The sequence below is a fragment of the Prunus mume genome, linkage group LG5 (assembly GCF_029339155.1).
Source record: "Prunus mume cultivar Tortuosa linkage group LG5, ASM2933915v1, whole genome shotgun sequence".
Classification (NCBI taxonomy): Eukaryota; Viridiplantae; Streptophyta; class Magnoliopsida; order Rosales; family Rosaceae; genus Prunus; species Prunus mume.
In genome coordinates, this window is record NC_142702.1 from 5,617,869 (window position 1) to 5,640,372 (window position 22,504).

A 22,504-nucleotide genomic window follows, 5' to 3' on the forward strand; every position below is an offset into this window, starting at 1 on the left:
TCTCCTCTTCCAAGGCTAGGTCTGATGAGGGAAGGAATTGAATATACATGCTGGTTCAAAGGGTGCTTCTAGCAGCTCGCAGGCTAATATTCTTTGGTACTTTGAATGTTTCTTGCTTGGAATCTGCTCCCTCCATGTGTTGGAACCTCCAACAACATTGTTTAATGAACCTCCAGACCTCCCCTTCGTGGCTTTTGTTCCTCCAACTAGGTGCTGGTGCCTTTGTAGCTTATTATGGTAGTTGTATGGGCTAAAATGGTTTATCAAGCAAGTGGGCTATCTAAAACGTTTGGGCTTTTTGGTTGAGTCAATAGGCTATTTTGATTGGGCTTATTTTTGGTTGGGTTATTTTTGGTTAGGTTATTTTGCTTGGGCTATTGGGCTACTTTTCTCTCTTGTGCTCACCCACATGTTTGGGCCTAAGAAATGAGCTTGAGTCTCGAGGCTCCCAAGCAACCGAGACTTTCCATTTCTCGGCCCATCAATGGGCCTCATGTTGATTTATTACCATTCATACCACAACCCACTCAAGTAAGCCCCGGGCATTCGAGTGGCTTGGGCCCACTTATGCTTGTAACGTGGTTGGGTGTGTAATAATGATTTCCTACTTGGCATGGCATGTCGCTTGACATGGCATATCGCTTCCAGCCGCTGGGAAAACATCGCCTCCGCCGGAAAAAGAGCCCAAGTCGATTTCGACCCCTTCACCCTTCACCAAGCCCTTCGCCGTTGCTGGAAGGGACCTTTTTGTGCGGGTTTTCCTCTATGATTCTCAATTTCGCTCCCTTCTTGGTATATTCAAAGTCACCCGTTGGGATTTTAGCAAGGTATGTCCCTTCTCTAGCTTTCTCTTGGATTTATTGAGGAATTTGCTGGGTTCCTTTCATCCATGAATATTGCCCTTTGTTTTGGTAGTCAAGCACCAAACCCTCTTTTGACCTATTTTGTTATTGCAGCAACGTGAGTGCTTACAATGTGGGTGCTAGCAAGGAAGGGCTCACACTAATCTTCTGGGATTCCCTTTTCTTTGATTTGCTCGAGTTGCTGGAAGGGTGCCAATTCCTGTGAGAACAAAACTGTTGGTATGGGTTTCTCCCTTTTCCTCTTCTTACTTTTATCTTGCTCTGACCTCTTTTTTGATATATGAAAAGGCTGAACTTGGCTTGATGTGCTTTATTTTCTGATTTTCTCTCATTCTCTTCTTTCTTCTTCTTCTTCAAGACCCAAACCCGTAGGTATTGTGCATCAGTACATAAGTCATATTTCAGAAGCTCGGATCAGAAAACTTCCTTGATCAAAGTTGTTCATCTGCTCGAGTACTATAGCCAGTAAAATTTGCAGAATTTTTTGAATTTTTCTGATACCTCAAAGCTGGTTTGCAACTTCTGCATTCATCCATGACTGGTGAGTTTTTGCAGATTTTTCTTCTGCATGTGTCTTTAACTTATGATGCTCGTATGATTGTGCTTGCTTCACAAAATTTGCTTGAAATTATGTTGTTTATAACATATCCAAAATTGAGGATCATCCACCCATTCTAGTGCTCTCTGCCTCCATTTTTCTAAAGCATGTTCATGAGTTGATGTTGATGCCTTTGTTGTATGCTTCTATGCTTGAATGCTTGAGTTCCTCTGTATTTCCCAGAATTTGTGAACTAGAAATCGAATTCTAAGGTTGAGCTTTTGATTTAGGATTCTATCTTGGTGATAAACAAGAGTTATACAAGCTCACTTGGGTATGCATGCCAAGTGTTTGTCAAAATATCTCAAAGTAGCTTGCTGGCTGTTTTTTGAACTTTTGAAATGTTTCTTTTCAAATATGAGTTGGAGCTTTTGAGACATAAAAATGGACTTCTCAATGGTTATGTTGGAATTGGTCTTGCATCACTTGAAGAAAAAATGAATTTTCGGTGGAATTTCAAAGTAAGGGTTAAGGTGCTGGAGCTGTACAGTTTCTGCTGCATGGACTGTTTTAGAAATCTGTTTGACATGCTTCCCTAGCTCGAAATGCAACGAAATTTTGGGAAAGTAAAGCTTGATATGTCTAGTTCTAATCTGGAAAGTCTGGGATTTGTTGGTTGTAAGCTTGATTTATAGTGATTTTCTAAAGGTGGGATATTCTAGCTAGGATGGTTGGAAAGCTTGTGTATAAGTTTTGCTTGGCATGTTGCTTTTGCTTGGGAATTTAGCATGTCCTTTCTGTTGGCATTGAGTGCTGATCTGAGTATTGCTAGAGCATGTTCTTGAGCAATATTGTCATGAAGTGGAATGGTATTGTCGTAAGAGCATGAGTTCTTCAATTTGCTTGAAATGCCCAAATTGCTTGGAATGCTTGAATGAAATGAAATTTCTTGGTATGTGGATTGGTATCACACCCTGTGAATTTTTTCTAATGCTTGATAGATGAGTTTGCTTGCACTTTGAGAAATTTATGCTTCCAGCGCCTTCCTTTGTGTATAAGTACCTTTCCGGCGTATGATTTTGGCTAACGTAGTCTCTTGTTTAGAAGCTCCAAAGCATGATAAAGCATGAGAAGTCTAATTTTCTAGGATTTTGATAACATAAAATTGAGTCTTGGCTGCTTGCAACTTGTCTTTGGAAAAATTAATGCTTCAATAGTGATTATGCTTCCGGCACCCCCTTTTCATTTACGAGTTCCCTTCCAAAGTGCCTAATCTGGTCAACGTACTCCCTTATTTCTTTTTCAGGCTTGATTGAGAGGTTCCAAAGCATGAGGAATGTCATTTTCTTACTGATTTGCTGGGAACTTGATAGAATAAAGGTGAGTTTTTGGTTACTTTCACGGATGTAATGAGTTTGTTGAATTGTTGCAAGGATAAATTGAGCTTTGGGGGTTAATGAGCATATACACTAGCATGATGTTTGAAATAGGACAGGGGCTAAGAAGATTTGAAATAAGGCAAGTGCCAGAAATTCTTTGCTTGTAGAGTAGGAGCTGGAAGAATGGAAGAAAATATGCTTCTGGCACCTCTGTTTGTGTGTGTGTGTGTGTGTGTGTGTGTGTGTGTGTGTGTGCACACGTCTCAGGCATAGGTGGGGCAAGTGCTAGAAACCTTGACGTTTCTGCTGCTGGAACCTTCAAATCCTCCAGCCTTCTAACTTGGATATTTGGGGCTTCTGCTTTAATCTTTTGGTAAGTAACTCCGCCAATTTGAATATTCCAGGAATAAGCATAGACTGGTGCATGGCCTAGGCTTACTCCCCTTGTGAACATATGCTTGATTAATTGTAGACTTTGTTCTCGGTTGCGAGAAGTAGGAATGCATGTCTTGCAATGCTTGATTTTTGTTCCGAAAGAGAATTTGCTTGTCATGCTTATTGACTCACAGGATGAGAACATTGTTTGTCACGAACTTAGGTCAGAAATTGCATATTCGTTTTAACTCCTTCTTTTCTTTTAGATCAAGAGCATCTCACAAGGGGCGAAGGGTACGCTTCCTTCCTCCCCTTGGGACACTGATCTGATTGCCGACACCTTTTCACGGCTTCCCACAGCTACCTCCAACTTCTCCTTGCACAGGCACACCGACATAGCTGCCGGCATCTCCCCTTTCCAACAGTGCCTCTAACTTCTCCTTACAGGCACACGACACACTGCTGCACCTCTTCACACTTCCCCTCGTGGTGAGATTATTGATGACATCCATAAGGACGGTGATGCTTCCACCTCTGTGGGGCATTTATCGGAGAGAAACATGTCTTGGCAAGATTGGGAGAATTCCTTCGTGGCGTTCAAAGCCTTCTTTGATGACGGTGTTACTCATAGCATGAAATCATCGCATGGTCCTGTTTCCTTTGAGACTATAGGATGCATGGATCTTTAGCATGTATAGTTTTATCGTGCTTTGACTGTAGTTTTTTTTTTCTTTTGACATTCTAACGACTACGTTGTTATGACTTTGTAATTTGGCATTGAACCACTGAAGCTTGTATTAATTTTTTGAATGTTGAAGGCAGGTTGTAATTCGCATGTCTCATATATATATATATATATAGCTTGGTTGGCAAAATTCGTCTTTGTGAACTGCTTGAGATTTTCTGACAGGTTGGATATCCTTAAAAACAAGGTATATGCTGCCAAAATTTCGACAGGAGCGAAATTTCTCAAGTTTCTTTTGCATGGTTTATCTAGCCTCTGGGTTTGAAAAGCAGCTTCTTGCCTTCCTTAAAAAGGGCCAAACTAGCGCGTGCATGATTCTTACCAAGGTTTTATAAAACTCCCAGATGTTGTTCCAGCACCTCAAGATTGCGTGCTTCTTTGGAATAGATCAGTTTCTCGTGCCTTATGCTATTTTTTGCTTAAGCGTGATGCTTGTTGATGGTTCGGGATCCGATTCAAGTGACTTTGCTTGGCATGGTTACTGCTGAGAGGCTTAGCTTTTTAAAAGGAAGTTTGTTTGTCTATTTTCTATTTTCTTTTCAAAGAACATGTTTTGCAAAACAGAAGAAGATAAAAGTAAGTAAAGAATTCTAGAGGTTTTTTCTTTTTCTTTTTCCAAAATATTCCATTCTCATTGCAAATATCATTTTACACCTTAGCATGCAATAATGGTGGTGCATTCTACCAAAGTTGTGAAAGCATATGGTGAAAACACAAAAGGAGTTCATCTTTGAAATAAATTTGAAAAGTCAAAAACAAAAGGATAGGTGCAAAAGCAACTCAGTAGTAAGGCTTTGAGCCATTTTGCATTGATAAATACCCCCATCAAATTAAGCCCCCAAGTATGAAAGGGCCAAGGAGCGTGCATGACTTGCAATAGCATGAAAGCTTGTGGCTTATGTTGGCATGTATTTGGCATGTGTTGTACTAGGCTGCCATGCTCTGTAGAATTATTTAACAGAGCCACATCTGCTGATCTACTTGCATGCGACTCATGACCCCACTAATCAAAGAGTGATTTGCGGCTCTTAGGAGAGGTTACGGCAGCAGTCTCTCGATAATATTGCTAATCAAATGAAGCCCCCGAGTGGCGTTCTTCCTCTTCACCCTTCCAAGCTTTCTGCCCATTTAGTTTAACTGAAATGCTTGTTTTCCTCGTGCTTTCAGCAGAGAAAATTGGGTTATGCCAATATTTTCCGAATAAACCTGTAATCGCCACGATGTTGCTGATGCAAATTTTGACGAGCGCTTCTTCATCCTTTTCATCATAGCAATCCAGAGACAGGTCCTGGAACCTACGCACGAAGTCCACAGGATCTTCCCCCTGTTTTTGGCGAATGTTGTTGAGTTGAATGGTAGTAACTCTTTCTTCATATTGGAAATATTTCTTAGAGAACATGCTTGCCAAATCTTCCCAAGAACAAATAGAGCCTGGTGCCAACCTCATGTACCACGTACAAGCATGATCGGTAAGGCTTTTCAAAAAATTTCGAAGCCGAAGATTATAATCACCAACATGTGGTCCCAAGGCATCAATGAAATGGTTGAAGTGCTCATTCGGGCTCCCTTTCCTTTTGTCGAAAAGGACAAAGCTTGGTGTTTCATAGCCATTAGGATATGGCTGCTGGAATAGGCATGATGGATATGGCGGCTGAGGGACATACTTCCAATCTTCCTGATTATGGCTTAGTTTATTTTCCAGCATGGCGATGACATCTTCATGGGCGACAAAAGATGGCCTATTTTGTTCAGACCCCCTTCCGGCAGCAGCAGATTCCTCTTGGAGTGGTCTTTCGTTTTCTTTGCTTGGCTTGGAGACTGAACTTTTAGCTCTTTGATTGTGTCCACCATCCCCCTCTAGGTTTCCCCATGGCATGGATGGCTGCAACAAGGTCTATGAGGGTGAAAGCTCCCTCACTTGCATGTTCTTCTTTTCTATGTGAGACATTTTGCCTTGACTCCTAGTCACCGTGGTCCAGCTCGTCTTGGGAAGTCATGTTGTCGCTTCTGGTCTTCTTTGAAGGCATCGATGAAGATAATGGCCTAATCCACAACAGAGTTGCCAATTTATGTAAGGGACTTTTTCCTCCAGCAGCTGCAAATGGTGGGCTGCTATAAAAGGGTAGACTGATGAATTGTCCCCTTTGCCTGAGTTCGAAAATTAAGCCCCAAAATACCTCGAAAGGGCAGTAGAGCCTTAGGAAGTATTTTGGTTACCTTCACCAACCAAAATAATGGCAGCTTACATGTAATTTCTTCAAGCTTACAAATAAACTCTCAAGCTCAGCGTGAGTGGCCTGTGGCATGGGAGTAAAATCAATATGAGTTTAGCACTAAGAGAAAATTTAGGCTTGCTTTGAGGGAAAAGGAAGTGTTAGGGTAAGGAAGGAGAAGTTTTGTAAGAGATTTGGCTAGGAAATGGAAAATGAAGAGCAGAGTTCTTCCGGCAGCTGCTAGAAGAGCAAAATAGAGAAGAAGATGAACAGTGCACGAGATTGCTGGGTTTTTGTAAGTTAGAGAGAAAGCTTGCTCTCTGGGTGCGAGTTGTGGCTAATGGTGAAATATTTGGTGGTTTGGGTAAGTTTCCAGCAGCCTGACAAAAGCTATGTCAGACTCTAGAATGGCATGGTAGAATGGGAAGTGGGAGGAGATGGAGGAATAGGGCACGAAATTGCAGGGATTTCATGGTGAGAGATGAAGCTTGCTCTCTAGATATGGGTTGCTTCCGTTGGGTAGAAAATGCCTCAATTTATAGCCGCTGGAAGTTGACATTTTCCAAGAAACCCTAATGGTTTCCATCCCATTTTGTCAAGTCTTTCCCTTCCTTTCTCCCTTCATCCCTTCAATCATCCTTTTTTGATGAAATCTTCTCTGCCCATTTGCACAAAATCAGGGATTTTTTGGAGCTCAAGGCCCCCTTTCATGGCTATTTCAGACTCCTATTTTCAGCCATCTTTCTTCCTTCTTTTCTCTCCTCTTCCAAGGCTAGGTCTGATGAGGGAAGGAATTGAATATACATGCTGGTTCAAAGGGTGCTTCTGGCAGCTCGCAGGCTAATATTCTTTGGTACTTTGAATGTTTCTTGCTTGGAATCTGCTCCCTCCATGTGCTGGAACCTCCAGCAGCATTGTTTAATGAACCTCTAGACCTCCCCTTCGTGGCTTTTGTGCCTCTAGCTAGGTGCTGGTGCCTTTGTAGCTTATTATGGTAGTTGTATGGGCTAAAATGGTTTATCAAGCAAGTGGGCTATGTAACACCCCGACTCCAAAGTTATCCCCTGTTTTAATTTATTTGAGTGGAATTATGAATTTACCTTGGGGATAGGGGTAATTCGGTTATTTCTTATTCGAAAGGAATTTGAGAATTCGGCTGTAACGCTATGAGAGAGCCGTGAGATGAGTCCGTAGACGCGTAGTGGGCTTGAATCGGAGCTGTAACGAGAGAGATACGATCCAAATACCCTCAGTGGCAAAATCGTAAATATTTTGAAAAGGAGTTTTGGTTAAAAGACAGAATTGCCTCATTTCTCTCTCTCCTCCGCATCTCTCTCTCTCAAACACCGCCACGCTTTTGCCCGGCCGTTCGCTCATCCGCCACCAAAGTTAACGGGCCGGTACCAAAATGACCGGCCGCCATCCTCTTCCTACCCCAACTAGGTCCCGCCGCGATCGCCGTGATTTCGCCGGAAAACGAGGAGAAAAGCTCGGTTTTGATGAAACCGTCGGCCGTTCTCCGTCATCCGGCCACCGATTCCGGCAAGTGAGGTATGGTTTCTCACCTATTTTCCGAGCTCTAGCTGCCTGTTGGGTAGGAATTGATCAATTTGTAGCGTAAGTAGCTCGATCTACGAATTGAAATTTGGCCATTGTTGGATCGCATTTCGCCACTTCCGCCATTTTTGGGGTATGTCCAGAACAAAAGTGGCTCAGAATAGGGTTTTACATCTAGGATAGGAAGCTTGGCGGCGGTTTGGAGTTTTTCGCCGCGAAATTACTCAAGGCACCCATGCGGCCGGCATGTGTGGCGGCGTGGGCTAGGAAAATGGACCGCTCAAGGTTCTAAAATGATCTCCTGGTTCTCACGAGCGTGCGAACAGATATCGCATAGGATTCGACAGATAAGCTTGAGCCGGTCCTGAGTTTGTAATATGTTAATCTAGACATCCTTAGGATCGTGTAGGATTCGACAGATAGTAAAACGGAGTCCTGGATACTCCGGAAATGCCAACCCTAGGGCGAGGGTTTTAATAACCGTCCGATAGTGCGATCGTGAGCGATCCGACCTTCTGATATGGACCAAACTTGCATGACATATGTCCTAAACCATGTAGCACTCATTGAAATTGTCAAATCAGAATTTGGAGGTCGTGGGCCTCCTGGGCCCGTTTGACCAAGGGTGAGTAGTTGGACCCCGGGATTGACCGTGAGACTTCCTAGGTAGTGTTACCTTCTCAGGAAGATTAAAATGACCGTAGTGACGGGTTTTGTTTGTATATTGGTTATGTGGGATTAGGATATTAGTTACGGTTCAAAATTGGGGGATTATTGGATGCTATTCCAAGGTTGAGGTTTATGAAATAGAGGTTTATATTTATATATGATCATGTGTGTATACAAAGGTATAAAAGAGTTTAGATGTCAGTTTGAAGTGCTATACACACCACCCTATGTACCTCCCCCGGATTTTGATTACACTGTAAGTATCGTCCTGTGATTGTGTTGAGGCCTTTAAACCCGTGCGGGCTGGTGAGAATGTAGCCAGCCCAAAGCGAATCAGATGATGGTGGTGAGAATGTAGCCAGGCCCAAAGCGAACGGTATGATGGCTAGTGAGAATGTAGTCAGCCCAAAGCGAACGGTATGATGGCTGGTGAGAATGTAGCCAGCCCAAAGCGAACGATATGATGGTGGTGAAAATGTAACCAAGCCCAAAGCGAACAATTAGATGGCTGGTGAGAATGTAGCCAGGCCCAATGCGGACAGTGAGATATGCTTGTGAGGTCGCACGTGTCGTAGGAGTAGCCGGCGTGTTGACAGACCCCATACGAGGCCGGGTGCATCTCGTCGTATGAGGGGAGCTATGTGATTGTGTTTGGTGTGTTGTGATGGATAAATCCTAGAATGTATGAATTTGTATGGCTGTAATAGTTTATTTGATATTATGAGCCAGGATTGATACGAAAGAACTACGTGTGGCTTGATCCCTTAGTAGGGTACGTAGGCAGCCTGGAGTTACTAGGTGCAGCCACAGATTAGACTCCACTTAGGTGGTCTTATTGAATTGAGGCTTGTCCTGTGGACTAAGTGAGTGAAGGTGTGCATAAATAAATTTTAAATCTGTTATATGCATGTTTGATGCATTAAGTTATTTTAAAAACAGTGTGGGCAGTTCTGCTAGAATCATTTGAAGGCCGGAGGCCATTTATGTAAATTGCATGAGATTATATTGTGCGTATTGCCTGTTGGGTTATAAAATGTGTTTTATGCAGGTGAAAATTTTGGGAAATGTTCAATTTACAAGGGAGACTCACAAATTTTGGCAGAAAGTCTCGTGCCCTTAACCCTTTTTGGTAAAAAAGGACATAGTTTTAAGGAGTGAACCCGGCATGGGTGTGATGCCGAGGTCTCCGCAGGATTCGTCTCGGGTTCCGGGAAATTCGGGTCGGGTCTTGTCAGGCTATCTAAAACGTTTGGGCTTTTTGGTTGAGTCAATAAGCTATTTTGATTAGGCTTACTTTTGGTTGGGTTATTTTTGGTTAGGTTATTTTGTTTGGGCTATTGGGCTACTTTTCTCTCTTGTGCTCACCCACATGTTTGGGCCTAAGAAATGGGCTTGAATCTCGAGGCTCCCAAGCAACCCGAGACTTTCCATTTCTCGGCCCATCAATGGGCCTCATGTTGATTTATTACCATCCATACCACAACCCACTCAAGCAAGCCCCCGGCATTCTAATGGCTTGGGTCCACTTAGGCTTGTAGCGTGGTTGGGTGTGTAATAATGATTTCCTACTTGGCATGGCATGTCGCTTGACATGGCATATCGCTTGACATGCTTTCAATTATTATGCCTGACGAGATAATTAGCATGGATTTGCAAAGATAATGCATTTTATAATCTTAATCTCGATTCCTAACATGACGAATTATTTATTTGGCATGGCGCGTGTGGTGTGACTCGCATATGACGAGCCTTTGTGTATTCAGATATGTGACTTTTCTTAATATAGTAGCGTATTGGACAGAAAACTTATTTGGGCCCAATCGTGGACTCTTTTGGGCCTCAACAGAAGATAAGAATGAGATCTTTTGGGTAAGGAGGAGAAATTATAGAATAGTAGTGTGCTAATACCTTAGCTTGTGATGCTTCCATGCCGGTGATTTGCCCCCTAAATTGACCCCTTATATTTTTTATAAAAAAAAAAGAAAAAAAGAAAATTAAGGACCCGATCTTTTTTTTGCCAATGTGCCCTCGACGTGACCGCACTTTCCATCAATTCTGCCGTCAAGATAGATGTTACTTTTGTCATTTCGCGTGTCCACGCAAGTCAACCCAGTGTAAGTCGAAGGAGGTTAGGTAAGGACCTTCTCATCTTGTAATATTGGGTTTCTCCTTAGCCCTAGATCCCCTTTCGGTTTTGGATACGAAAATGGAGGTTGCAAGAGTGGGGGAAATTCATTTGGGGAAAAAACGAGCCAAAAAGAAAGAACTAATAGCTGAAGCATGGGTTCAGTTCAGTGGAGACGAGAAATGACAAAATTAACCTCCAACTTCACGGCAGAATGGATGGGAAGTGCCAGATTTTGACGTCGGGGGGCACATTTGTAAAAAAAAATAATTTGGTTCCTTAATTTTCTAAAAAGAAAAAAATAGAGAACTAATTGAAAGTTAGGTACAAGTTCAGAGGGCAATCACTAGTATACCCTTAAAAATATGTCATGTGTCATAGTTTTATAAAAATTTGAACTTTTTTTACAGCTGGATTTAAAAAATTTATACCATTTAGAATAAACTTAAAAAGAAAAAAAAAACTAAAAGAAAAAAAAAGAAGACAGAATCCACCTCCCACCCTAACCCAATCTCCTAAGCCGCCACCGCACTGCCTCCCCTTTCTGCCCCTCCCTATCTTCTTCTTCCTCATCCTCCTCTCTCTCTCTCTCTCTCTCTCTCTCTCTCTCTCTCTCTCTCTCTCTAAAACTGCAAGATCTCTTGAACCCGTGAATGAACCTGCAATATCTCATTAGCATTGAAAAGGGTCCAATATCATTCAATTGCTACTAACAGACACCTCCCACCCCAAATTTCTTCACATCTGATGTCAATTTGAAAATTAGAAATTAACAAATTAGTGAGAAAAAGGAGAACGAAAAAAGCTAGTCTTAGCCTTAGGGTAGCCACCGAAAGGGTAAAGAGGGAAGTATAGTTGATTTCCAAATCCGTTAAGAGCCGTAGATTTACAAAGAGGTCAATGGCACTGGAGTGCATCGTTACTACCACTTACGGCCAGTAGAATTGTTGTCGTTGTCTTGTCATCCTCCAACAGTCCGAACCAGGCCGATTGGGTCCCACCCATTGACACAAGTTGAAGTCTCTCATTGATGGCCAACTTTGCATGTACAGATTGGTGATGAGGACCCCATCCCCCATGTGACGCCACAGAAAAGTTTGAAAACTTTGTACCCAAAAGAGAATAGTCCTTCAGACCAAAAAAAAAAAAAGAGAATAGTCCTTGAAAGTGAGGGAGATTTTTAAAAAGTTAATATTACAGGCTAATTAGAAGTTAATTATGATCACTTAGGCTAATTAGAAGTTAATTATGTTTACAGGCTATTGTGTAAACATTATTGAAGTTGAAGGAACAAGTGCTTTCCTTCCAATTGTTGGAAGTATATGATACTCTATTTTTTAATTTTATTTTTATTTTATCTTGTTTCTCGAACTTCAAATATGAATCGATTTCTTTATAAATTAGTGAATTTCTTATCTGAATTTTTCTATTTTTGTTTTTACTTTTTCGAAGAAGAAAATGAGACATCACTGCTTTTCACATTTGAAAGCATCAGTCATTATCCACGTCGATGGCCAACTTTGCATGTACAGATTGGTGGTGACGAGGACGACCCCATCCCCATGTGAGGCCACAGAAAAGTTTTAAAAGTTTGTCCCCCCAGAGAATAAAGTGAGAGATTTTTTAAAAGTTAATATTACACGCTAATTAGAAGTTAATTATGATCACTTAGGCTAACAAACTCACTCACTCACTCACAGCCACCGAACGGAACTTAGATAAATACATAAAAAGCTTTCATACTGCCTTACCTGTATTTCCAAGTTACTTTCATCCAATTCCCTTGCAAAGAAAAGAAGAGAAAAATGGCTGGAGCTTTGATCGGAGAGGCCTTCATTTCTGCTTCCATCCAGGTGATTTGTGACAGAATTGTCTCACCCGAGTTCATCGACTTATTTCGGCACAAGAAACTGGATCAACCTCTCCTCATGAAACTGAAGAGGACGCTGTTGACCTTGAACGCAGTGCTTGATGATGCAGAGGAGAAGCAAATTGAGAAACCAGCTGTGAGAGAGTGGCTTGACGACCTCAAACATGCAGTCTTTGATGCGGAGGACTTGCTGGATGAGATCAACTATGAAGCTTTGCGATGCAAGCTGGAAGGTGAATCTCAAACAGCCGACAAATTTACCAACAAGGTGTGGAACTTCCTCCCTACTTCTCGTAATAAGTTTTATCAAAGCATGAATGTTAAGATACAGGAGTTGTTACGAAAACTAGAAGACTTTGTACAACTGAAAGGTGCTCTTGGTTTGACAGAAGTTGTTGGGAGGAAGGTTTCACAAAGAACTCCAACAACTTCCTTGGTTCATGAACCCTTTGTATATGGTAGAGATGAAGTCAAAGAAAATTTATCAAAAGTGTTGTTCTCCGAAGATGCAAGCGAGGAAAATGTGTCTGTCATCCCCATTGTTGGAATGGGTGGGGTTGGCAAGACAACCCTTGCTCGAATGCTTTACAATGACGATAAGGTGAAAGAGCATTTTACATTTAAAGCTTGGGCTTGTGTTTCAGAAGACTACGATGCTGTCAGGGTAACTAAAACGCTTCTTGAGTCAGTCACTTCAAAAACTTGCAATACAACAGATCTGAATTTGCTTCAAGTTGAACTAAGAGAACAACTTAGGGGGAAGAAATTTTTATTTGTGTTGGATGACCTTTGGAATGAGAAATATACTGATTGGACCTGCCTCCAAACTCCTTTTACTTCAGGGGCAAGGGGAAGTAAAGTCATCATAACAACACGGAACAAAAATGTAGCATCTTTCATGCAAAATGTTCCCACTCAACCCTTGGAACCATTATCGCATGAAGATTGTTGGTCATTACTTGCAAAACATGCGTATGGAAATGTAAGTTGTAGTGCATATCCAAGCTTGGAAGAAATCGGAAAGAAAATTGCAAGAAAGTGCAATGGGTTGCCTTTAGCTGCACAAACACTTGGCGGTTTGTTACGTTCCAGGCTAGACTCTGAGGTATGGAACAGAGTACTAAACAACAACATTTGGGAGTTACCTTCCGAGAAAAGTGACATTCTTCCTGCTCTAGGATTGAGTTATCATTATCTTCCAGCTAAGTTAAAGCGATGCTTTATTTATTGTTCAATTTTTCCAAAAGACTATGAATTCAAGGTAGAAGACGTTGTTTTTCTTTGGATGGCAGAAGGTTTAATTTTGCAAGCGGAGAATGGGGACAACATAGAAAAAGTGGCTAAGGAATATTTTGATGAACTGTTATCTCGATCATTGTTTCAAATGTCGGGGAAATCAAGTTTTATTATGCATGATCTCATAAATGACTTGGCTGTGTTCATGTCTAAAGGATTTTGTTCAAGGTTGGAAGGTTGTAGGGAATCACATGAAGTAGAAAGAGTTCGCCATTTGTCATATGCTAGGGAAGATTTTGATGGTGCTCTGAAATTTGAGCCATTTAAGGGGGCTAAGTGTTTGCGTACCTTTCTACCTACCTCTTTAAATACTTATCAAGAGTATTATCTAAGTAAAAAGGTTGTACAAGATTTGATGTTGTCACACAGATGTTTACGGGTGTTATCATTGTCACGTTATATGAATGTCACTCAGCTACCTGATTCTATTAAAAATCTTATTCACTTGCGCTATTTGGATCTCTCTGGTACTGCAATTGAAAGGTTACCTGGTGTACTTTGCAGTTTGTACAATTTGCAGACGTTACTATTGTCAAATTGTTTCTCTCTCGTTGAATTACCTGCAGACTTGAGAAAATTGATAAATTTACAGAAATTAATGCTGGGAGGTTGTTGGTCTCTTGCTAAATTGCCTGTAGACCTGTGGGAATTAAGTAGTTTGCATCATCTTGATGTGCGTGGAACTAAAATTGCAGAGATGCCAGCACAAATGAGTAGACTAAAAAGTTTGAGAACGTTGACTGCTTTTGTTGTGGGGAAATCTACTGGGTCGACCATTGGGGAATTGGGGGAGCTTCCACATCTTCGAGGAAAACTTTCAATTCTAAAACTGCAAAATGTAGTTGATGCTAAGGATGCCGTGCAAGCCAATTTGAAGAATAAGAAGGATCTGAAGGAGTTAGAGTTGGCATGGGGCGATGAAGACTCGAATGATTCCGAAAAAGTGAGAGATGTACTTGACAAGCTCCAGCCTTCAATTAGTTTGGAGAAACTGACCATCGAATTTTACGGTGGAACCAACTTCCCTAATTGGTTAGGAAACTCATGCTTCTCAAACATACAAGTCATGCGTCTCAGCAATTGTAAATATTGTTGGTCGCTGCCACCAGTTGGGGGGCTACCTGCTCTCAAAGAGCTCTATATAGAAAAGATGGAATTTGTTAAGACAATTGGTGTTGAGTTCTATGGCAGAAATGGAGCGTATCTAATTCAGCCATTTCAATCACTGGAGAAGCTGGAGTTTAAGGAGATGGCAGAGTGGGAGGAATGGGTACCAAGTGGAAGTGGAGGTCCAGACTTTCCTCGTCTCCAGGAGCTGATTCTATATAAGTGTCCGAAGCTAAGAGGAAGCTTGCCTTGTGATCTGCCTTGCTTGAAGATGCTTAGGGTGAATGAGTGTGGGGTTTTGCATGATCAAAGGGCCACTGCTACTACTAGTAGTAGTACTAGTCTCACCTACAATTCTCTTGAAGAATTGAAAATAGAAGATGGATGCCAAACAGGTCTGTTATCATTACTAGAGACAAAGCTCCTATCCCGACTTTACATTCGAGAATTTAATGACATACAGTGCTTGCCCAACATCAATCGTCTTCAAAGATTGACTCTCTGGAATTGTCCAACGCTGACGTCGTTCCCTGAAGATGGCCTACCCACTTCGTTGACAGCACTTACAATATTCTATTGTAGGAGATTAGAATTCCTACCTCAAGAGATGTTGGCCAAATTAACATCACTCGACTATTTGTTGATACATAATAGCTGTGATTCAATGAGGTCCTTGGGCATTTTTCCCAAATTGACGACACTTGGAATTAGTCATTGTGACAATCTGGAATCGCTTTGCTTGATTGAAGAAGGAGTGGTTCTCAGTCATCTAAATAGCCTGCGTGTCTATAATTGTCCAAATCTGGTGTGTTTTCCCCAGGGAGGATTGCCCATTCCCAACCTGACTGAATTGGAATTCTTAAAATGCGAGAAGTTGAAGTCATTACCTGAACGCATTCACACCCTCACAGCCCTTCGATATTTGGAAATAAGGAATCTTCCAAATCTGGAGTCAATTGCAGAAGATGGGGGTTTGCCTCCCAACCTCCGAGATTTTAGCATTGATAATTGTGAGAGACTGAGGGCTGCATCTTCATCAGTGGGAGACTACTGTAACTGGGGTTTGCAAGCACTTGTCTCCCTCGAACAATTTACAATTTGTGGCAGGGGAAGTGATGAAATCTTGGAGACGTTGCTCAAGCAACAGCTGCTCCCTACCACTCTTCGCACTCTCTACATCAACGAACTTTCAACTCTGGAATTCCTGCCAGGAGAGGCACTTCAACACCTCACTTCTCTTCAAGAGCTATATATTTATGACTGTCCGAGTCTCCAAGTCCTGCCAGAAGAGGGTCTGCCGCCATCTCTTTCTAATCTGAGCATCCACAATTGTTCTGCCCTGGAGAAAAGGTATCAGAATAAGACGGGACAAGATCATTGGGCCAGCATATCTCACATTCCATGCATCCAGATAAATGATGAAGTCATCTTAAGAGAATAAAACAAACAAGGTATGTACTTCAAAAACTGAAATTCACTGTCCAAATAATCGAAACATTTCAAGCTCAATTTCTAATTTTACTCTCAGCTTTTTGTGAATTACATTGTCACTGCTTCTTACTGGTCTCATGCTACTTTCTTATCAAAATCATTTTCCAGAAAAACACACAAAAACTCAATCTGATTTCTATTATTATTTTGCCCCTTCGAAACTTATATCCTATAGTAAGTCTCAAATGCTGAATAATTAATACTCTTTTTGCAGGACAGCACCTTCTCTTGGAAAACTATTGTCACAACGAGGGGAGACGGAAAGGTTCACCTGGAAACATTCCTACAGACAGGCATCAAATGTCCCACACTTTTAGGTACACTTTCATAATAAAAGCGGCAGTATATTATTGTTTTCATCTTTTTGAAGATGTGAGCATGATATTTACCATTAATATTGTTCCAGTGCCTGAGGGGCACATTCATTGGGAATTTTAATAGGTTCATGCCATTAATCTTGTGTCATTTGCAGAAGGGGTTTTTTTCCCAACGCATTCACACCCTCACAGCACTGGAGATGACTGAACTTCCAAATCTAGTGCCATTTGCAGAAGGCTGTTTGCCTCCTAACTCCGATATTTCTGCATTCTTAATTGTGACAGACTGAGGGCTTCAGTGGGAGAGTACTGGGGTTTGCAAGGCCTCATCTCCCTTGAACACTTTTCAATTGGTGGCAGGGGAAGTGACGATATCTTGGAGACATTGCTCAAGGAACAGCTGCTTCCTTCCACTCTCCACACTCTTCGCATCTGGGGACTTTCAAGTCTGAAATCTTTGGACGGAAAGGGACTTGGACACCTCACTTCTCTTCCAAGAGCTATATATTAGTGAGTGTGACAGTATCTATTATTATTTTGCACAGTAAATTCTCTCCTTCTATTTACCCAATTTCTTTCGAAACTTATATCCTATAGTAAGTATCAAATACTGAATAATTAATACTCGGTTTGCAGGACAGCACCTTCTCTTGAAAAACTTTTCATTTGCAAGGTTTCTGAACGTGTCATTTCCGGGCCATTGTTTATAGACTTTTGTTTTTCTACAAAAAACTATTGTCACAACGAGGGGAGACGGAAAGGTTCACCTGGAAACATTCCTACAGACAGGCATCAAATGTCCCACACTTTTAGGTACTCTTTCATAATAAAAGTGGCAGTATATTATTGTTTTCATCTTTTTGAAGATGTGAGTATGATATTTACCATTCATATTGTTCCAGTACCCGAGGGGCACATTCATTGGTACTGCATGTACGTATAAACGCTGTGTCCTTACTAATGTATATTGTCTTAGTATCAACCGGTGGTCTTTGGTTGAGGAGAGAGATCATTCAGCAATTACAAAATTTTCTTAGAGAATTAACCTTGTTTAAGCTTTGTTCTTTTCTTTGTTATTTCTTGGTTTTTCAAAGTTATGCCTTATCCTTATCCCCCACATCACCCATATTTTTTCGCAGGAACTGACAATTTTTTTTAATGACTTTAGAGTCAGGGGATACAAGAATTTGAAGTCATTACCACAACGTATGCACATCCTCACTGCCCTTCAACGTTTGCGGATACTTGGTCTTCCAAATCTTGTGTCATTTGCAGCAAAGGTTTGCCTCCCAACCTCCAATATCTTCACATTCATAATTGCCAGAGACTGAGACCTTCAGTGGGGTTTGTCTCCCTTCAAAAATTTACAATTGGTGGGCAGGGAAAGTGGCGATATCTTGGAGGCGTTGAGGAACAGTATCTGGGAACTTTCAAGTCTGAATTCTTTGGACGAAAAGGGACTCGGACACCTCACTTCTCTTCAAGTGCTGAATATTCTCCAGTGTGACAGTTTGGAATGCCTGCAAGGAGAGGGACTCGGACACCACACTTCTCTTCAAGTGCTGCATATTCTCCAGTGTAGCAGTTTGGAATGCCTGCAAGGAGAGGGACTTCGACACCTCACTTCTCTTCAACAGATGCATATTTATGGCTGTCTGAGTCTCCAATTCCTGCCAGAAGACTCTTTCTTTTCTGAGATATCTCCATTTGTTTGCCTTGGAGTAAAGGTATGAAAATAAGATGGGAGAAGATTGGGCCAAGATATCTCACCTTCCTTTCGTCCAGATAAATGATGAAGTCATCATATGATATGAGTTCTCTCTCACACCAAATTTTTGCTTTTCGGCATTTCACTCTGTCTGAAAATTTGAAGTCATTGTCCGAACGCATTCACACCCTCGCAGCCCTTCAACATTTGTCAATATGTGATCTTCCAAATCTGGAGTCATTTGCGGAAGATGGGGGTTTGCCTCCCAACCTCCTATATTTTACCATTGAAAATTGCAATAGACTGAGGGCTTCAGTGGGAGAGCACTGGGATTTGCAAGGACTTGTCTCCCTTGAAGAATTTACAATTGGTGGCAGGGGAAGTGATGATATCTTGGAGATGTTGCTCCCTTCCACTCTTTACATTCTCCACATCAATAGACTATCAAGTCTGAAATCTCTGGACAGAAAGGGGCTTAAAAACATCACTTCTCTTTCTTTTCTGAGTATCTCCAAGTGTTTTTCCCAGGAGAAAAGGTATAAGAGAAGACAGGAAAAGATTGGGCCAACATATCTCACATTCCTTGTATCAAGATAGGCCATGAAGTGACCATATGAGATGAGCTCTCTCTCTCTCTTTCTCTCTCTCACATTCCTTGAAGTCATCATATGGTATGTACATCAAGATAGGCCAAATTTTATTTTATTTTATTTTTCCAACAATGGGATGTTTGAAGAATACATGCATTATTTTTGTCATGTTTTGGACGTTTGTAAGACTATTTGTTGGTACTTTCTAAATATAAAACTCAGTAGTAACAAAGCAAATTTCTTACCAAGAGGTTTTGTTCAACTGAAAAGATTGACATAGGAAATTTATTCACATGGTATAAGGAACAGATTCATGAATGGAAAATGCGATCCAAAGCATATTGGTTACTTTTATGACTCTTTAGATTAATAGTACTTGGGCATATCAGCTGAGGCTTTATGACTCTATTATTAATTGCTTAATCTCTTCTTCTTTTTTTCTACTAAAAGGAGTCAGCCTCTCAGAATAAAAAACTACATATTTCAAAAGTGTATCTCCCTGGTCCAGCTGACCTAGTAGCTTTATCTATATAGTTGCAGCTAGTAAGGAGGTAAGATTGAGCTGAGTTAACCCTGCTTCATGTAATGCATTGTTGTGTAAAGCTTAAATTTTTTGGTGGAAAGAAGAGGGCTGGTTTTGGGGATCTGTGATGAATGACAACTGGGCTGTTTGGTTGGATAGGGATAGGAGGTTCTTTGATGATTTGAAGGGTGAGGGGATGTGGATCACTTGTGGGAGAGGGTTCATTTCTTCGGCACCTCATTGGACTCTAGGGATTTTTCTTTCTTCGTCGTCTATTCAAATAGGCAAGCTGCTGTAGTTTAGATCTTCTTTATGCGATGTTTCTGTTTTGTTCATTTGGTGTTTGAGTTGTTCTGTAATTGTTTTTGTTTTGACCTGCTAAGGGTGTATACCTTGCTGGCTGTTGCTATACTCCTTTATTTTTCATGAAAGTTGGATTTCGTAATTGAAAAAAAAGAAGAAGAATTTTTGTACATGTAAAACGATACAGAAATAGGACTTTATAAGTTGAAGGCATATTACATAACTAGAAGGAAAATATCATTTAAGAATCAGTTAACATATTTTTATTGCCTAATTCTTGATATCCGGGAGTATTGACTTCCAACATGATTGAGGTCTTATGCTAATTGGCATATTTATTGCATTTATAATATCTTATGTGCAAATGATTTTCTTTTTTGTTTTTACCGTCCCACAAATCATTCCTTCAGCTGCAAAGTTCTATTTGATGACACTTGAAATGTTGTATGTATACTTGCAGACTTGAGAAACTTTCCCATGTTTGGAGGTCAAAGCAACTTGTGTAGGCAACCATGCATGATTTCAGAGTCGAAGCTGCTTCACTGGCCTTTCTGTGCTCGCTTCTGTAAGGGTATATCAGATTAGTTTCTCAGCAAGATTTAATATGGTTCACTTTTTTGTTGCTTTCCTATTACCATCAATTTTCTTATTCCAAATTGGATTGGTAGGATCAAACCAAGCAGGTTCATACATTAAATGTATCACGTCATCAGCATTTCAGACAGAAAATGGGCCTCGAATTGTGTTCTGAGCCAATGGATTTTTCTAGAATCTAAAAGTGCAATGGAAAATTACTGAAGTGATCTACACAAAGAGTAAACATTTTTTCTGTTGGATCCTGGAGGTGCCTCTTATAAGTGGCTAAGTTGCAATATGTGGTGTCATCAAATGCTCTGCAAAAAGGTAAGTCATCAAGTAACTACCCTTTTAATTATTTGATGGGTATATCATCTCAGTTCTTGTAATATGGAGTCGTCACCAACAGGTCCGCCACATTACATTAGTCATATATGGGATTTGAATCATACACTTTGTGCTATTGAACACTCAAATGGAGATAGATTTTTTTGTCTGTGGATGCCACTGGTTAATATTGTCATATCACTGGTTATTTATTGTATTTGAACAGTCAATTGAGATAGATTGTTTTGTCTGTGTTATTTGTTGTCATGTCCTTTGCTTCATTTCTGATGGTTGCTTACTTAAATATGTTCTTCCGCAGTTCAAGTTGAGACCGGAGATGAACAAGGATTAGGTCAGCTGTATATTTCGTGGTAAACACCTCTTTCTATACACATTTCCTACTGTCTACATAGATTAATTTATCAGCATGATTCTATAGTGCATTTAGAACCTAAACATAAAGAATAAATTCCTGTTGTCATTAATTTGTTGATTCGAATTTGGACTTCTAGGAACAGACCCAGCATGTTCATACATGGCTTGGCTCACTTCATCATCTTTTGAGACAGAAAATCAGCCTTCACCGTCTGCTGATTCAATAGACTTTTCTATATATCTCAAGTGCAATGGAAAATTGAAGACTTACATAAAGATTCGCAAAGATTTCTGTTTGAAATTTTCTACTGGAGGCTGGAAATGCTTCTTATAAGTGGCTAAGTTGCAAAAATTTGTAGGATTGAAGGCTCTGCAGACTGCACAGAGGTAAGAAAGTCATCGTCAAGTAACTCCTAAATGGCTGCATCTTAGAAGAATGACACTGAATCTGTATAGCTAATCTTCAATCTAATGATTAGAAGTCACATGAAAAAGTGTTGTATTCTTTTGTCCTCTATTGTTGTTTATTTGGTGCTCTTTTGACTTTCAGAGGTGTTTTCAAATTTGAGAATCCAGTAAATGCATGCGTACATATATTGAAAGTATTCGACATGATTTCTTCTCGAAGAATTTTCGCAATAATATTTTCTTTTCAAATTTGCTGATGATTGCAAAACCTTCTATTTCTTTTTCTTAGCATTTAGAAGTATCTTGCTGAGCTGAGGTATGGAAACGGAAAGCACTTTGGTTAACATCCACATTGAATAGCGGTGAAAAGAAACAGGATTTCACAATCGGATGCTGAACCTGAACACCAGGTTTTGAATAACTGGTGTCTTTTTCCCACCGCATTCACACCCTCACAGCACTTCGACATTTGGAGATGACTGAACTTCCAAATTTAGTGTCATTTGCAGAAGGCTGTTGTCTCCAAACACTACAATTGGTGGCAGGGGAAGTGACGATATCTTGGAGACATTGCTCAAGGAACAGCTGCTCCCTTCTGCTCTTCACACTCTTCGCATCTGGGGACTTTCAAGTCTGAAATCTTTGGACGGAAAGGGACTTGGACACCTCACTTCAGGACAACATGCCTTTTCGTCGAGTGCTTTTCATTTGCAAGGCTTCTTTGTGTGTCGTTTCCAGAGGAGGGTTTACCATCGAGAGCTTTTCATTTGCAAGGACCAACATATCTCACATTCCTTGCCTCGACATAAATGATCGAGTCATCATATGATATGACTCATGAGAGACAAACAAAGTATTGCCTTTCAATAGTTCACTCTCACTCTCAACCTATTTAAGTTGAAAATGCCGAATAATTAGTGGCCTTTTTTCAGGACAACATGCCTTTTCGTCGAGAGCTTTTCATTTGCAAGGCTTGTTTGTGTGTCGTTTCCAGAGGAGGGTTTACCTTGTCCCCTGTTTCTACAAAAACAATCGACACATTCCTACATACAGGCACGAAGTGTACAGCATTTTTGGTCTAGCTTAACTTGTCCCCTGTTTTGTGAAATGTAATGTTTTTTATTTCCTAATTACTTGATCCAAATTAGT

The 22,504-nt window shown here is 40.8% G+C and overlaps 2 long non-coding RNA genes and 1 pseudogene across 11 annotated transcripts; all 3 read left to right on the top strand.

The window, feature by feature from the left end:
- Nucleotides 1–677: 677 nt before the first annotated feature.
- LOC107880459 (uncharacterized) lies at nt 678–3,476 on the top strand. The gene is made up of 5 exons (XR_016127211.1): nt 678–827; nt 957–1,082; nt 1,222–1,404; nt 2,708–3,153; nt 3,422–3,476. It is a non-coding gene; the product is annotated as an uncharacterized LOC107880459 (long non-coding RNA).
- Nucleotides 3,477–12,195: 8,719 nt separating this feature from the next.
- On the top strand, nt 12,196–17,951 carry LOC148916719 (putative disease resistance RPP13-like protein 1 pseudogene; annotated as a pseudogene). Of its 8 annotated transcripts, XR_016127221.1 has the most exons (4): nt 12,196–16,188; nt 17,182–17,358; nt 17,714–17,825; nt 17,927–17,948. The product of XR_016127221.1 is annotated as a putative disease resistance RPP13-like protein 1 pseudogene, transcript variant X4 (transcript). The 8 variants fall into 8 exon arrangements; XR_016127223.1 differs by lacking the exon at nt 17,182–17,358 and having other exon boundaries at nt 17,927–17,951; XR_016127220.1 differs by lacking the exon at nt 17,927–17,948 and having other exon boundaries at nt 17,714–17,850.
- A 2,299-nt stretch (nt 17,952–20,250) lies between these two features.
- On the top strand, nt 20,251–22,485 carry LOC103330845 (uncharacterized). Of its 2 annotated transcripts, none has more exons than XR_016127228.1 (4): nt 20,251–20,572; nt 20,892–20,943; nt 21,085–21,334; nt 21,645–22,485. It is a non-coding gene; the product is annotated as an uncharacterized LOC103330845 (long non-coding RNA). The 2 variants fall into 2 exon arrangements; XR_514014.3 differs by having other exon boundaries at nt 21,652–22,485.
- Nucleotides 22,486–22,504: the final 19 nt, after the last annotated feature.